The following is a 16,467-nucleotide window of genomic DNA, read 5'->3' as shown; positions in this document are numbered from 1 at the left end:
GATGAGAAAACAGCATATTAGGTTATGTGCTTGGGATCTTATATTTGGGGTGTGAAATAGCTGAATTTAAAACTATATACTCCTCTCTCATTAATTTGTGGTGAAAGGACTATCTTGAAAAGTTGCAGTTATTTGCAATCAGATTTTAAAGAGAAAAATTTATTCACATTGAGTGTAAATTATGCCTCAATCTAAAAATTGAAAAATCATAAAACAAGGTTGGGGGAAAAATTCCTCTGTAGGAACTTCAGACAAATAAATGAGTACATTCAGAATAAGCTGTGGTATGGCGCTTCGGATAGTATAAAAACACTTTACATCTTTTAAAGAAAGATGGATACTGTTATGTCAAAAAAAATGTATCTCCTCTATCAACCCAAAGCACATTTGGTTTGAATAATTTCTACATCCTTAGAGACATTCTCTCTCTAAGGAATCAATCCATTTAGGAAATTACTTCTTAGAACTTGTACTAAAAAATGAAGAGGCCTTATCTATCACATTTGCTTTGAGGGGAAAATGGTGCACTTTAGATAAAACAGTACAGTGACCAAAATACCTCCCATCTGTCAACTTTATATTCCTCTCATTTAGTTTCACATCATGCATGTTGGCAAGATTCATAGGAGAAAAACAGAAAGAACCTATTTTTACCATTCCTGAAAGCATGCCAATTTGGCACGGGTATATAACAATGGGCATTCTCATACACAGTTAAGAATGTCAACGGGTTCAGCCTTTCTGGAAGGTAATTTGGCAATAAACAGGCTATCAAAAATTTAAATATGCATATCATTTGCCCCAGAAACTCAACTTCTGGGAATTTATCCCAAGTGAATGAACTGGACAAATATGTAAGACATACATGCTTACATGAAGCATCGTTTACAAGGATGAGTTAGGAACCACCTAAATCTTTTATCATTGGTGGACTGATTAAATACATTATGATATATCTATTCAATGGAGTACTTTGTAGTGCATTAGAACAATTATGAATATCTGTGTTTATTGTTATGGAAAAGTTGTAAAATAGCATATATAATTTCTGTTGTAAAATTTTTTCTATATGTTTAGGGAAAAGCCTGGAAGGGTAGATAGCAAAATATGGTTTTCTCTCTGAGTTGTGGGGTTTCAAATATTTTTTACTTTGTCATTCCTTTTATGTTTTTTGAAACTACACCATGAGCATGTGTCATTTATCTGGTTATAAAATACATGTGTTCTGGCTTGAAAAAAATGTAAAACGTCAAATTAAACAATTGTTTTTCAGGGGAAAATATTTGCAAATCATATATCTGATAAGGAATTAATATCCAGAATATATAAGAAAACTCCTACAGCTCAACAGCAACAAAAACCCCAAACAACCCAATTTAAAAATGGGCTAAGGACCTAAATAGATATTTCCTCAAAGAAGATATATACAAATGGACAGTAGATACATGAAAAGATGCTCAATATCACTAATTATTAGGGAAATGCAAATCAAACCCACAGTGAGATATCACTTCACACCTATTAGGATGGTAATTATAAACAAACAAACAGAAAATAACAAGTGTTGGTGAGGATGTAGAGAAATTGGAATCCTTCTGCATTACTGGTGGGAATGTTGCTGTGGAAAACAATATGGCGGTTTCTCAAAAAAACCCAAAAAATATACCACTTGATCTAGCAATTCCACTTCTGGATATATACCCAAAAGAACTGAAAGCAGGAACTTGAGCAAATATTTGCACACTAATGTTCACAGCAGTATTATTTATAATAGGCAAAAGGTGAAAACAACCCAAATGTCCACTGACAAAATGAATGGATAAACAAAATGTGGTATACATATACAATGTGATATTATTCAGTCTTAAAAAGGAAGGAAATTCTGATACATGTTACAACATGGATGAAATATGAGGACATTATGCTAAGTAAAATAAGCCAGACACTAAAAAACTAATACTGTGTGATTTTACTTATATGAGCTATATGGAGAGGTTAAATTCTTAGAGTCAGAAAGTAGGTTGGTGGTTGCCAGGGGGTGGGGGAGGGTGGAATGGGGTGTTGTTGTTTAATTCATATAGTGGTGATGGTTTCACAACAAACAATGTGAAGGTACTAAACACACTGAACTATACACTTAAAAATGGTTACAACGGTAAAGTTTATGTCATATATTATTTTACCACAATTTACAAAAAAACAGGGAACTATACTCAATATTTTGTAATAACCTTTAAGGGAAAAGAATCTGAAAAAGAAAATATATATAAAATATACATGGATATTATATATATAACTGAATCACTGTGTGGTACACCTGAAACACAATATCGTAAATCAACCATACTTTGATTAAAAAGAAAATAACTGTTTTCTACATATAGGTATTTATTTCTATCATGACTAAGGAAGATCTAACTTGTCAGAGAAATATCTATAGACTTTAAAAAACAGAAAACATATATTCATTTCAATTCATATTCTCTGGGACTTCACCGGTGGTGCAGCAGTTAAGAATCCACCTGCCAATGCAGGGGACACAGGTTTGAGCCGTGGTCCGGGACAATCCCACATGCCGCGGAGCAACTAAGCAAGTGTGCCACAACTGAGTCTGTGTGCCACAACTACTGAAGCCCGTGTGCCTAGAGCCCACTCACCACAACGAAGAGTAGCCCCCACTCACCGCAACTAGAGAAAGCCCGCGCACAGCAATGAAGACCCAACACAGCCAAAAATAAATTAATTAATTTAAAAAATTCATATTCTCTTACACATTGGCCTACATTGGAAGATATGTGACATTAATCCAAATTAATAGCTATTGAGTTAATCTTCTTTGTTTCCCTCAATCCAATTAGGTTTATTTATATGTGACCCTTATTTCTCCAGATTGTACCAGATACCTGAAAGACGAGGAGAGACTGTGGGGTAATGACAGGCAGATACGTACTCGAGATACGTCAGCTCTTTCAGCCCACCTGAAGTAGTCTGGCTTGTAAGTGATTATAGATCTTCAGGTTCTCAGGAGTAAATGTGGGCTTCCTACCTTTTGCTGAGTCCCTTGTGGCGGTCTTTGCCTTGATCCAGCTCTTCCCTGTGTTAAGGCAGCCACCAGCAGAGTGGCCTGTTGTTTATTTTTCACTGTCCCCTTTTCTCCTGAACCTGGTCCCCGCCATTAAGAACTTTGAAGGCAATGTCAAGGTGAAACATAGGCATCCTTAAAGCCCTTCTACCTTTTGCAGTTTCTTTTGTATATTGGGGGTGTTCTGACCAATAAAAGTCATATTGACCATCCTTAAATTCTCTGGGGCCTCAGGATCTATATCTGTATGATGCCTATAGGTTTTATTATTATATTTTTCTGGTTTAATTTAATTTTTTTTGGCCACACCTTGTCACATGTGGGATCTTAGTTCCCCGACCAGGGATCGAACCCGTGCCCTGTGCATTGGGAGCGCTGAGTCTTAACCACTGGACCTCCAGGGAAGTCCCTGTATGTTGCCTATAGGCTTTAAAAACCCTTTTTAGAAATTCTGAAGAATCCTCATTTGGTTTCTGTCATACCTCCTGTACTTTATTAAGGTTTCTTTGTTTTGGTATCCCTCTTCACAATCCTGCAAGAATGCAATCTTGATAATGTTCAAGTTTTGGCCTATCCCCAGCATTCACATCCCAATTAGGATCAGCTGTTGGTATAGCTACATTTGCTGCAACTCCTACGGGGTTGCCAGGGGTTTCTGTACGAGGTGGATCTGCGTCTTCCCTAGCTTTATCGAGCACCATTCTACATTCTTCTGAAGTGAGGAGAGTATTTAATAAATTATTAAAATCTGCCCAGGTCGAGTTGTGGGTTGCAAATATCGATGAAAAAATATTTTTCATTCTCTTTGAGTCATCTTTAAAAGCTGGCATATTGTTCTGCTAATTAAATACATCCGAAGTTGAAAAGGAGTGGGACCCAGATCAATCCCACTGGCGGCCCAGTCTCAGCACTCACACCCGCATTGGGGACTTGCCTTAATGGCTTGCCCCATGAGCTTGGGTAGCTCTCTGGCCATAACGAGTGCCCTGGTGAGTATGAGAGGAGGAGACCATTCCTATTTTTCTGATCCTCAGAGCCTGAGGTGGGTGTGGCAGGGGGATCAGCCTGAGGCTGTGGCTTACTTAGGTGCTGCAATGAAGGAGCAGCAGCACCATTGCATGGGGGGGGTGGAGGAGAAGCAGCTGGACTGTTTGAATCAACAGCATGTCATCCTCCTTTTCATTAAAATCAAGCAAAACAGGTTTCTTTGCCTTCTCTCCTGTTGTACCCTAACCTTACAACTTCTCTGCCCAAATTTATTCCAATACAATAACACAAAAGACTGTACACAAGGTATTTCATCCCATTTGTCTTCCCTTTACAAAATAAATCCAGCTGCAAAAATTGTACTGTAATTTAAGGATCCATTTTCAGGCCATTTTGCTCCAGAATCTAAAGGATATGCAGTGTCAACAAAAAAAATACCATCTTTTAATTTTCTATGGATTTGTAACTGAAAGTCAGTTTTGGAGAACGCAGCCAAGAAGGGATGCAAGAGAGAATTGAATTAACATTTCTCATTTTGAAGGGGCTTTGCTCCCAGGTGGTTGAAGCAATGAAATCTCTCTACAGGTCCTTGCTATTGGGCACCAAGAAGCTCAATCCCCTATAGCCCATTCTTATTTTTTTATTATTATTATTTTTTAGATGTACGTGGGCCTCTCACTGTTGTGGCCTCTCCCGTTGCGGAGCAAGAGGCTCCGGACGCGCAGGCTCAGCGGCCATGGCTCACGGGCTCAGCCGCTCCGCGGCATGTGGGATCTTCCTGGACTGGGGCATGAACCCGTGTCCCCTGCATCGGCAGGCGAACCCCCAACCACTGCGCCACCAGGGAAGCCGTCTTATTTTTTTTTTAACACCTTTATTGGAGTATAATTGCTTTACAATGGCGTGTTACTTTCTGCTTTATAACAAAGTGGATCAGCTGTACATATACATATATCCCCATATCTCCTCCCTCTTGTGTCTCCCTCCCACCCTCCCTATCCCACCCCTCTAGGTGGTCACAAAGCACAGAACTGATCTCCCTGTGCTATGCAGCTGCTTCCCACTAGCTAGCTATTTTACATTTGGTAGTGTATATATGTCTATGCCACTCTCCCACTTCATCCCAGCTTACCCTTCCCCCTCCCTGTGTCCTCAGGACCATTCTCTATGTCTGTGTAAGACAATCAGACATAGAGGGGCCAAAGCCTGGGGCCTCTAACCTGAGTATGCAGTACCTTAGCAGATGTAATAATCATTACCCACGGTTTCACTCTCCTATTCTCATGGATATTTAAGTTTACAGAATTTAGCATATACTTGCAGTTAGCTACATGAACAGAATTGTTAAGCACTATGAATAATACAGCAAAACAGCTAGTTGAAATAATTTACTTTCTGAAAATAAAGTCACAAAGTTAGTTGTGTACACACACACACAATATTTTCAGTCTCAGTTTTGGAAAACTGGGTCCTACTTGCTTTTGGAAAAAGCCTTATTCTCTATGCTTAAGCCATTCATGGTTAATTGGAATTGGTCATTCTAACCATCTTTTATAGTGTATATCATGAAAGTTGGAAGCTTGATGCTTTCCTGGTGGCTGCATGAAGCTGGTAAGACAGAAAAAGTTTAAGATCTGCCTGTCATGGTTGGACAGCAAGTTGGACCTGGCTGCAAAAGTTGACTCCAGAAGCCTAGCCAGCTGGGACAGGCAAAGCTACTTATTCAGTGTTCAAAGGAAACAGTCATGTTAATTCCAGATATGGTGACCACTGATTTCCTAATAAAGCAGGCTGTGTACAGTACTAGGAAACTCAGATGGTACTCACTACTCAGGACTCAGACTAAAGGGTGACATAGTGGCAAGGGTTAGAAGGATAGGGAAGGGCTTAAGTCTGGGATAATTTGGGTGTAGAAAGCAATACAAAGCCCACTCCATCATAGGCAGGGAACGGGAAGAGATAGTAACATATCCATAATCATTCATGTAGATACCTTAAGTCCAGCTAACAACATGAATACCTAGGGACTAATTAGTCCCAGCGATTATCATTAGAACACTAATAGCTGGAAGAACTCACATTCTTTCAGCACTCCTGCATGCTTTTCATATCACACACACACACACACACACACACACACACAAAGAGAAAGAGAGAGATTTATTGCAAGGAATTGGCTTATGTAACTGTGGGGGCTATGTAGGCAAGTCTGGAATCCGCAGAGCAGGCCATCAGGAAGGGTAGGCTGGAAACTCTCAAGAAGGAGTTGACATTTCAGTCCATTGGCAGAATTTCTTCTTGTTTAGGGACCACAATTCTGTTTTTAGGCCTTTCAACTGATTGGATCAGGTTCACCCAGATTATGGAGTATAATCTCCTTTCCTTAAAGTCAACTGATTGTAGATGTTTATCACATCTGCAAAATATCTTCATAACAACACCTAGATTAGTATTTGATTGAAGAACTAGGTATAGCCTAGCCAAGTTGACAAAATTGGACCATCACACCGGTTAAATATCATCGAGTAGCTGTCAAGTATCTGATTTTAGATTTGGAATCTGAGCCTCTGAAAGGTCATGACTGTGGGTTTTTTTGTGTTCTACCATGTCTCCCATAGGGAGACAAATACATTCTAATCATCTATGTGATTAATGTTCCTAAGATCTTAAAGGTGTGGGAGAGACAGAACCAGCGATCTGTCTTGTATCTCAGAGATGTATAAATCTGAAAACAAGTGAGACTGAGCCTTCTGGTGAAGAACTCACTGGGGCCAGCTGTGGAAACTAGGTAGGGCAGAGATGAGGGGAGGTGTCATAATTTCATAAAAAGATGACAGACTTTGGAATCAGACACACTTGGGTTTGAATAATAGCTTTACTACTTTGCAAATGCTGAGACCTTAAGCAAATTGCTAGTTTAAAAAAATTCCCTTTATTAAATTTTTAAAAATTGAATATAAAAAATAAAAGTTTTATTTTAAAAAGCAGAAAAAAGATAAGACCATTGTTAGGGGAGCTAATAAATTAATATAAGAGGGGGCTTCCCTGGTGGCGCAGTGGTTGAGAGTCCGCCTGCCGATGCAGGGGACACGGGTTCGTGCCCCAGTCCAGGAAGATCCCACATGCTGCGGAGCGGCTGAGCCTGTGAGCCATGGCCGCTGAGCCTGCACGTCCGGAGCCTGTGCTCCGCAAGGGGAGAGGCCACAACAGTGAGAGGCCCGCGTACCACAGAAAAAAAAAATTAATATGAGAAATATTAGGTAGGAATAAGTACTTATGATGAAAAAATGATGATGTGCTATGACTGAAGGGCTACTTTAAATTAAAAAAAAATTAAGACCAGTAAAAAAAAAAGAAAGTATGACCCTGTTTATATAAAGATGCATTGATATTTAGGTATCTGTGGCCTGTCTAGACCCTACTCACTTACAAGAAATATCCCAAATAAAATGAAAAAGTCTTATTTCTTTTATTCCCTAGGTTGTAGAACCAACTATATAGTTTAAAAAGTAATGCCTTTTTTTTCTTTTTGTCTTACTAAAAATAGATATGTACATATATATGTATGCACACACATGCTTGTGCATATGTGTACACACGTGTACATATGTGTACATGCCATGTTAAACAGAGAAGTGCCTAGTTACTTATCCAGCATCCAGGTAATAAGATGTAATTTTGGGTGACTTTCATTTCATTTTTGTACTTTTCTGAATTGTTTGAATTTTTAAAATAATAGGAATGTAATACTTTCTTGAAAAGAATAAATCTACTTTAAAAATTAAAACTACAACAACACAGCAATACAGCTCTACTGCATGAACTGACGAATGCGAAGTGCTTGGAACGTGTCTGGAATACACAAAATGCTAAATAAGTATTGGCTGTTTTCATTCTGATTGTTACCATGTGGCAGGCCCTGGTCTAAGTATGTTATGGTATTTTTCTCTCTTAACCCTTACAGATACCACACGTACTGAGACACAGACAGGTTATGACAAAGATCACATAGCCTTTAAGTAAGGATATCACATTTTACAGACAAATATCTTTTAATTCCTTTAACATAAATGGCTATTTATAGTCCCTTGGTCCTGTACTTGTGTAAAAACTCATTGCTAAAGATGTTCTTGACTGATACTATAAATATGTAACTGTTTTATATGATTCAAAAGAATGATGTGTAAGTTTTCATAAGGTTTCTGGAAGTATCTAACTTTAAAATAAATGAGCTAGGGACTTCCCTGGTGGCGCAGTGGTTAAGAATCTGCCTGCCTATGCAGGGGACACTGGTTCGAGCCCTGGTCCAGGAAGATCCCACATGCCACGGAGCAACTAAGCCCGTGAGCCACAACTACTGAAGCCCGTGTGCCACAACTACCAAAGCCCACACACCTAGAGTGCATGCTTTGCAACAAGAGAAGCCACCACAATGAGAAGCCTGCACACTGTAACGAAGAGTAGCCCCTGCTCGCCACAACTAGAGAAAGCCTGCGTGCAGCAATGAAGAACCAACGCAGCCAAAAATAAATAAATTTTAAAAATAAAATAAATGAGTTAAATAACTCTACATTCTAAGACATACATAATTCTTATAGTAAACAAAAGATTTGTACCTCAATATATGGAATCTAAAAAAATAAAATAAAATGGTTCTGAAGAACCTAGGGGTAGGACAGGAATAAAGATGCAGATGTAGAGAATGGACTTGAGGACATGGGGAGGGGGAATGGTAAACTGGGATGAAGTGAGAGAGTGGCATGGACATATATACACTACCAAATGTAAAATAGATAGCTAGTGGGGAAGCAGCCGCATAGCACAGGGAGATCAGCTCGGTGCTTTGTGACCACCTAGAGGGATGGGATAGGGAGGGTGGGAGGGAGGGAGATGCAAGAGGGATGGGATATGGGGATATGGGGATATGTATAGCTGATTCACTTTGTTATACAGCAGAAACTAACACACCGTTGTAAAGCAATTATACTCTAATAAAAATGTTAAAAAAAATTTGTACACCAAACTTCATAGCAAAATCATTAATGATAGAACCAGTTTGCCCTTGAATAGTAGTTTATAGTTTACAAAGCACATTCACATAATTGGCTCGTCATGATCTCCGAAAACCACTGAGTGAACTAGGAGGGCAGGGCAGACAATATCTCTGCTTACAGCTGAGGAAGCTGAATCATATATGTGTGCTTCATTCAGTAAGAATGTCTTTGGCCACAAGTAAGAAAAACCCAACTCTAACTGATTTAAACAATACAGAACTAGATTGGCTTGCTTACTTGGAGACCACCTTGCCCAGAGGTGAGGTGGTCTTTGATATAATCTAGCTGCACTGACTCTAATGTTCTTAACTCTTTTGGTTCTGCCCTTCACCAAGTGTTGGCTTTTTCTTCAGCCTGATAGTTAAATGGCTGCTACAGTTCTGGGTTTCAGATCTATACCAACAATGCCAGAGGAAAAGACCCTTTCTTTCTGTAGCTTTATCCTGAGAACAAGGGAAGTGTTCTCAGATGTCCTTAGCAAACTTCTCCTCACTTTTTATTGGCGCAGGTTAATTTATATGACCATTCCTGAATCAATTATTGGCAAGGGTCTTGGCATAACCCTTAGATGAATCAAGATACCTGGTGAAAATATGGGCTCTGTTAGGAAGAAAGAATAGGGGGAATGATAATTCATACTAGTTGAGCTCCACAACCTTGGGATGAGTAGTCAGGAGTCTAACCAAACTCTTAGATTAAGCCTTGGGGCCAAGAGTATCACTGAGGCTAAGATGGCAGGACTCAGGCCCCTTAACTCCCATGCTTTTCATATAACAACCTTAACTTTCAGATTTACATTAGATTAGGATGCCCCTTTTGGGCATTTATGGGGGCATCCATGGGGCATTCTTAAGCAAAAAGTTTGAATGTGGGAATTCCATATGCCTCAGTTTTGCAAGATTGCAGTTGGATTGACTGGCAAAAATTTACGTTGAAAGCTACATTCTGACAAATCTTTCATAAGTTGTTTTTTTTTTTTTTTTTTTTTTTTTTTGCGGTACGCGGGCCTCTCACTGTTGTTGCCTCTCCCGTTGCGGAGCACAGGCTCCAGATGCACAGGCTCAGTGGCCATGGCTCACGGGCCTAGCAGCTCCATGGCATGTGGGATCCTCCAGGACCGGGGCACGAACCCACGTCCCCTGCATCGGCAGGCGGACTCTCAACCACTGCGCCACCAGGGAAGCCCAAGTATTATTTTTTTAATAAAATATTTCAAGCCAATAAAGAACAAAGCTTTAAAAAGTCTTATACCATATTTGCATTGGATTTTTAAAGAAAAAAAAATTGCAGTTATAGTTGAAGCTCCTTGAATATCTTTCCTACATCCCCTTCTCCTTTCTCCCTCACCAGAGGGAACCACAGTCCTGAATTTGGTGTCCATTTTCATGTGGACGTTTTTATACTTTTACTACTATGTATAGATTCAAGATATCTATTGTGTTGAATACATATATGCATATGTATATAAAGTTATATATATATATATATTACCCCAAACATATTCTTCTGCAGTGGTACTTTTTGCCCAACATTGTTCTTGAATTATATCTATATTGATGTATGTAGCTTAGTTCACTCATCCTAATTGCAGTATAGCCCATCGTTCGAATACACCACAATGCGTTATCCACTCTTATGTCGGCGGGTATTTTGTTGGTTTTCACTGTCTTACTATTCCAAACAAAGATATTGTGAATGCTCTAGAAGACATCTCATGGTACACATGTTGAAGAGTTTGTCTCGTGGTACATATGTGGGAGTGGAATTACTGGATGTGCACATCTTCAACCTTAATAGATATTGTCAGGTTGCTGCCAGTCTGATGGCTGTGAATGGAAGTATAATAATTTCTTTTTTCCGTGATATTTCCTATGCATTTGAAACTCATCAGTTTCTTAAATTTAATCCCATTTTCCACATTGGAAACTTTCTTTCCTTTACAATGGGAAATTGCAGTGGCTGTTATGAATCTCTTCATTTTGACGTATCTTACTTAAGTTAGCCTGTTTTGTCCTTTGAAATGTATTTTATTGCTTACTGGACATAGAGAAATGACACTGAGAGAAAAGAAGTAAGCACACATATATGGACACTTGTTTTCTCTCTAAATTGTTATTTGAGATAGGGTAATTTTTTCTTGATAATTTCTTGCTCACTTAAGTGTATAATGTGATTGAAATTTTTATATTTTATATGGGGAATGGAATATAGCTCCCTTTCTTCTCACTGGAGAAATTCCAAGATCAGAAGATTTAAGAATAGCCTTGGTAACCAATTAGTCTGATTAATATTTGGCAACCCTGTCTGGTAGAATACTTGGACTTGCTCTTGGAGTGTGGCGATGACACTACTGAGTCGTGTCCCTTTAGCATCTTAAAGCATCACTCTAGTTTTATACAGTGTCTACCTAAGAGATTCAGCTGCACTTGGAGACGCTTACAGCAAGCTCCCTGAAGAATCTCCCTGTGTTTGGGGGACGAAGTAATGTCAGTAAATCAAAATTTACCGCCTATTGGCCTAGGAAATACAAAGGCACCACAATAAACACACATGAGATCATATTTCCATTTTGGTTGAGCACAAGGGGAACATTTAATCCTGAGCAGAATGAGAGAGACAGGAGGGAACAAATGCACACTGACTGTTTTCTCTTGTAGTTTGCTTTGTAAAATCCAGATGGGAAAGGAATAAACATTTATTTCTCTCATTTTCTACACTTACCTTTTAAGCATCTTAGCATCAAAAGAAACACCCAACCTGAAACTGTATTTTCTTTCCTCAAAGAATGCGGTGTAAGTGAGAACGTGTAGGAGAGGGTAGAGGTGCAGTGTGAGCTTTGTGGGCAAAAAGAAATATTCAAGATCAAAGTCATGATAAAAATGACAATTTCCGAATACTACTCAGCCATAAAAAGAATGAAATAGGGCTTCCCTGGCGGTGCAGTGGTTGACAGTCCGCCTGCTGATGCAGGGGACACGGGTTCGTGCCCTGGTCCAGGACGATCCCACATACCGTGGAGCGGCTAGGCCTGTGAGCCATGGCCGCTGAGCCTGCGTGTCCGGAGCCTGTGCTCCGCAATGGGAGAGGACACAACAGTGAGAGGCCCGCGTACCGCAAAAAAAAAAAAAAAAAAAAAAAAAGAATGAAATAATGCAATTTGCAGCAACATGGATGCAACTAGAGATTATCATACTAAGTGAAGTAAGTCAGAAAGAGAAAGACAAATACCATATGATATCACTTATATGTGGAATCTGAAATATGGCACAAATGAACCAATCTACAAAACAGAAACAGACTCACAGACATAGAGAACAGACTTCTGGTTGACAGGGGGAGGGGGGTGGGGGAGGGATGGATTGGGAGTTTTGGGTTAGTAGGTGCAAACTATTACATATAGAATGGATAAACAAGGTCCTACTGTATAGCACAGAGAACTATATCCAATATCCTGAGATAAACCATAATGGAAAAGAACAGGAAAAAGAATGTGTGTGTGTGTGTGTATATATATATATATATATATATATATATATATATATAACTGAGTCACTTTGCTGTACGGCAGAAATTAATACAACATTGTAAATCAACTATACTTCACTTTTAAAAAAAGGATAATTTCTGAGTTTTTTATGTTGATTATAGGTTCCTAGAGGGTTCAGCGACACCATTTTGTCCTTTTACTTATTGATTAGGCTGTTTAGGAATGTTACAAACTGTTGTCGAGTTTGCCCAATAGCTCCTTTTATGCTTCCTCTAGAGTCTCAAGATGACAGCTAGATTTTTCTGGCACACACAGTAAAGGTCACCTTTGGTAATGTTCCATTAAAACATGACTACAGGGCTTCCCTGGTGGGGCAGTGGTTAAGAATCCACCTGCCACTTCAGGGGACATGGGTTTCAGCCCTGGTCTGGGAAGATCCCACATGCCGCAAGATCCCACATGAGGCAGAGTAACTAAGCCTCTGTGCCACAACTACTGAGCCCGTGCACCTAGAGCCCATGCTCCGCAACATGAGAAGCCACTGCAATGAGAAGCCCGCGCACCGCAACTAGAGAATGCCCGCGTGCAGCAACGAAGACCCAATGCTGCCAAAAAGAAAAAAAAAGAAAAAAGAAAAAAAAGTCGGGGTCTTCACATGACCTTTGGGGAGAAAAAAAACATGACTACAAAACTTTTAATACATAACAGGTAATAAGGTAGTATTTAGGAGTTCCTTCTAATTCATACCTTTTATTATTAAAGCTTAGCAAGACCTGAAAAAATTTTGGTTTTAGATATTCTCCTATATTATTTTTGAAAAGTAAAACTTCCCCTACTCCTCTTGAATTATAGTAATAGTTTGTTAATCAAGCAGGTCCTTGAAACACAATACTTTCTTCTCTTGAATATTAGTGCTCCCCCTTTGATGTCTAAAATTGCCCTGGCCTCTCAGCATTTACCCTCTGATAGACACATTTAAACTTCAGCCTCCACACCAACCACTGTCATTACCATCTCAAATATCATAAACCTCAATGCTCCTTGAGTGACACTTCCACCTCACTCTCTTCTGGCTACTTCCAGCTGACGGATTAGTGACCTTAACCCGGGAGAGTCAGTGTGTTCAGAGTGAGAAGTGTACCTTAAGCACATGATTCATTTTCTAATGTAATGACTTCATTTCTGTTATCCCAGAGGAATGTAGCAGGCGTATTGACATTTTGTCTACTGGCACCACAGAAAACAGTATGTTCTTGAACTAACACACCCTGGCTGGATTCTGATAGGGCCCTGAGATATTTATTAGGTAGTCAGAGCGACTAATAAGATCTTTGTAGACTTTAACCCAAATACACAGCACCCTTATAACACAGGTTGGTTTTAACTAGGGAAAAGTTAAACTACGGCTTAAAAAGTTTAACCAGGGCTTAGTGACTTTTTTCCCCCTTAATCTGAACTTCAGCGGCTAAGGGTCAACCAGGTAGCAGTCTGGCTTTCCTGGAACAAGTTTGTAATCTTACTTAAAGTTTGGTTGATGAGTTATGCAAGAAGCCAAATCTTTGAGAGCTCTCATGTATTCTGCACAGACATATAAGGAGTTTCCACAATCAGGGGCCCCCCAAAGGAGGAAATGTCCTGGGGTGTATAAAAGCTTGAGAGATGAAGTGTGAGAAATTTCTCTCTTGCCACCTGATCCCAGTTGGAAATTCACTGGCTAACTGTGTCACTGACAGAACAAAACAGAGGATAATAGCCTCTGGCTGAAGATTTTATAATCGAAGCTGAGACAGAGTGGGCCATGTACATGTTTAGAACAGTGACTGCATTGTGAATTACAACAGAGGTCCCACTTATCAGTCACACAAACATTTAAGACCACAGAAAGGCATCTGATTTGAGACAGGGATGACAAAATGGATCTTTTGGTTTTCCCCACTTTGCCCTGAATACAAAAGGACTGATGATGGCTTTGTTCTGGGATAAAGTCTTACATTCCTTTTGGGACCTACCCAATCATTAATAGAGAAAGAAAATTCCTGTCTGGAATCACTCCTACCATTTTCTAAAAGAAGTAACCTTTAGTCCTCATCACTCAATGGGGAAAGAAAGCAATATAAGTGATGTCACGCCAGATATTTTGCTTTGCTGGCTAATCACTTTTCCTCATTTATCTTTTGTGACTGCCTGAACGTTAAACAATTGTAGTAAACAGTATTAAGAAACAGGGCTCTAATTTGACAATATATGTCAACATTTAAAGTGTCTCAACCCTTTGAATCAGGAATTACACTTTTAAGAATTTAATAGCTAAATTGACAGATGTGTCCAAAGAGTGAAAACGACATAAAAGTTCATTGACAGGGAAGTGATTAAATAAATTACTGTACATTTACACAAGAAAATGAGGTGTAAGTTGAAAGTCTAGTTCCAGTCCTTGTCACGAACCCTGGAACTCTGAAGTTTTTACAGTCTTTCATTGATCTAATGCTTAATTAGCTGCTATCCTCATATAAGGAGGTTACAAATAATAGACAGTGAGGGATTGAAGAGTTGGGTGCTTTTCCTTTGGCTCTTATTGGTAGTAAACAAACATTAACAACACTGATGGGAGAAGGAAGTAAGGAATCTTGACTAATTCTGGACCTTCTCTAAACAGCTCAATGGTCATCTTAGCCTGTCTTCTAGGATGTACCAATGCCTCTTGGGTATACAATATCTATCAGGTCAAGAAGAGTCCCACACTCATTCCTCTAATGGCTAGAGGTTTATACCCATTTAATCACAATACATAAAAATGGTTAAAGTGAACATTTTCGTCTCTTATTTATGAGTCCTTTAGCCACAGAGTCTAAAAAACTCTTGGATAACAGATAGAAGAACACCATTTAATCCCACTGTTGACATGCTGAAAAGAGAAAAATCAACCATTATGTTAGAAATAAGTCTCTAGTGGCAGGTGGCATGGTAATTGTAAAATTTTGTGGCACAAAGTTCTAATTGTACAATGGAGTCAACCAGTGTTGGGGAAAACAGCAGAAAAGCTTTTTAAACATACCTTTCTTTTATAATTTCTTGATGTATTATGAACTTAATTGCCTTCCTCATTATTGTGAGCAACTTGAGTTCAAGGTTGTCTGTCATTTTTGTATCCTCAGTACCAGGCACAGCACCTGATACATAATGGGTACTTTAGTCTTCAAATTGAATTAAAAAACAAAAGTCTGAAAAAAATTAAGACAGTATTTCTTAAAGTTTTCTGATTAATGCTAGGGATCCTTTCCCCAGAAAAGTTGCACTTATCCATGTACACAAAAATTTCAACATAACTTCAGGGCAGTCATGGACATCTGTTCTCTTCCTCCTTTCGTAGATCTTCTAGGGAACCAGGGCTTCTATATTAAGAAATTCCGAGGTTTAGAACATAATTACAGAGAGAAGTGGAGGAATCTTTAGAAACACTCTCCACTCCTTAATTTTTCTTTTACAAAATGCATGTTTCTTCCATCTACTTCACACAGAAACTTTTTCAGTATACTAAGGAAAAGAGCCTCTTCTTGTGGAAGGTGTAAAAAGAATCTATGTAGTTTTAGATTCATTTGTAAATTAGGTATTTTGCAGTAGAAAAATGTATCCTTATATCAAAAAGTAATCTTAAAGAAGGTATGTTTACTTAACAAACATTTATGGCCTATTCCCTATGAGCCAAGGACTGTGGAGGACAGGGGATAGAAATAATGACCCAAAGAGATGGCAATGTGGTGGAATGCATGCATAATAAACTGGATATTTGAGTTAGATTTTTGCCTCTGTGTATGTGTGATGAAGATAGCAGTGGGTGGACAGGACAGAGAGCAACT

The sequence above is a fragment of the Phocoena phocoena genome, chromosome 3 (assembly GCF_963924675.1).
Source record: "Phocoena phocoena chromosome 3, mPhoPho1.1, whole genome shotgun sequence".
In the NCBI taxonomy this organism is placed as follows: Eukaryota; Metazoa; Chordata; class Mammalia; order Artiodactyla; family Phocoenidae; genus Phocoena; species Phocoena phocoena.
This window is presented reverse-complemented; position numbering follows the sequence as displayed.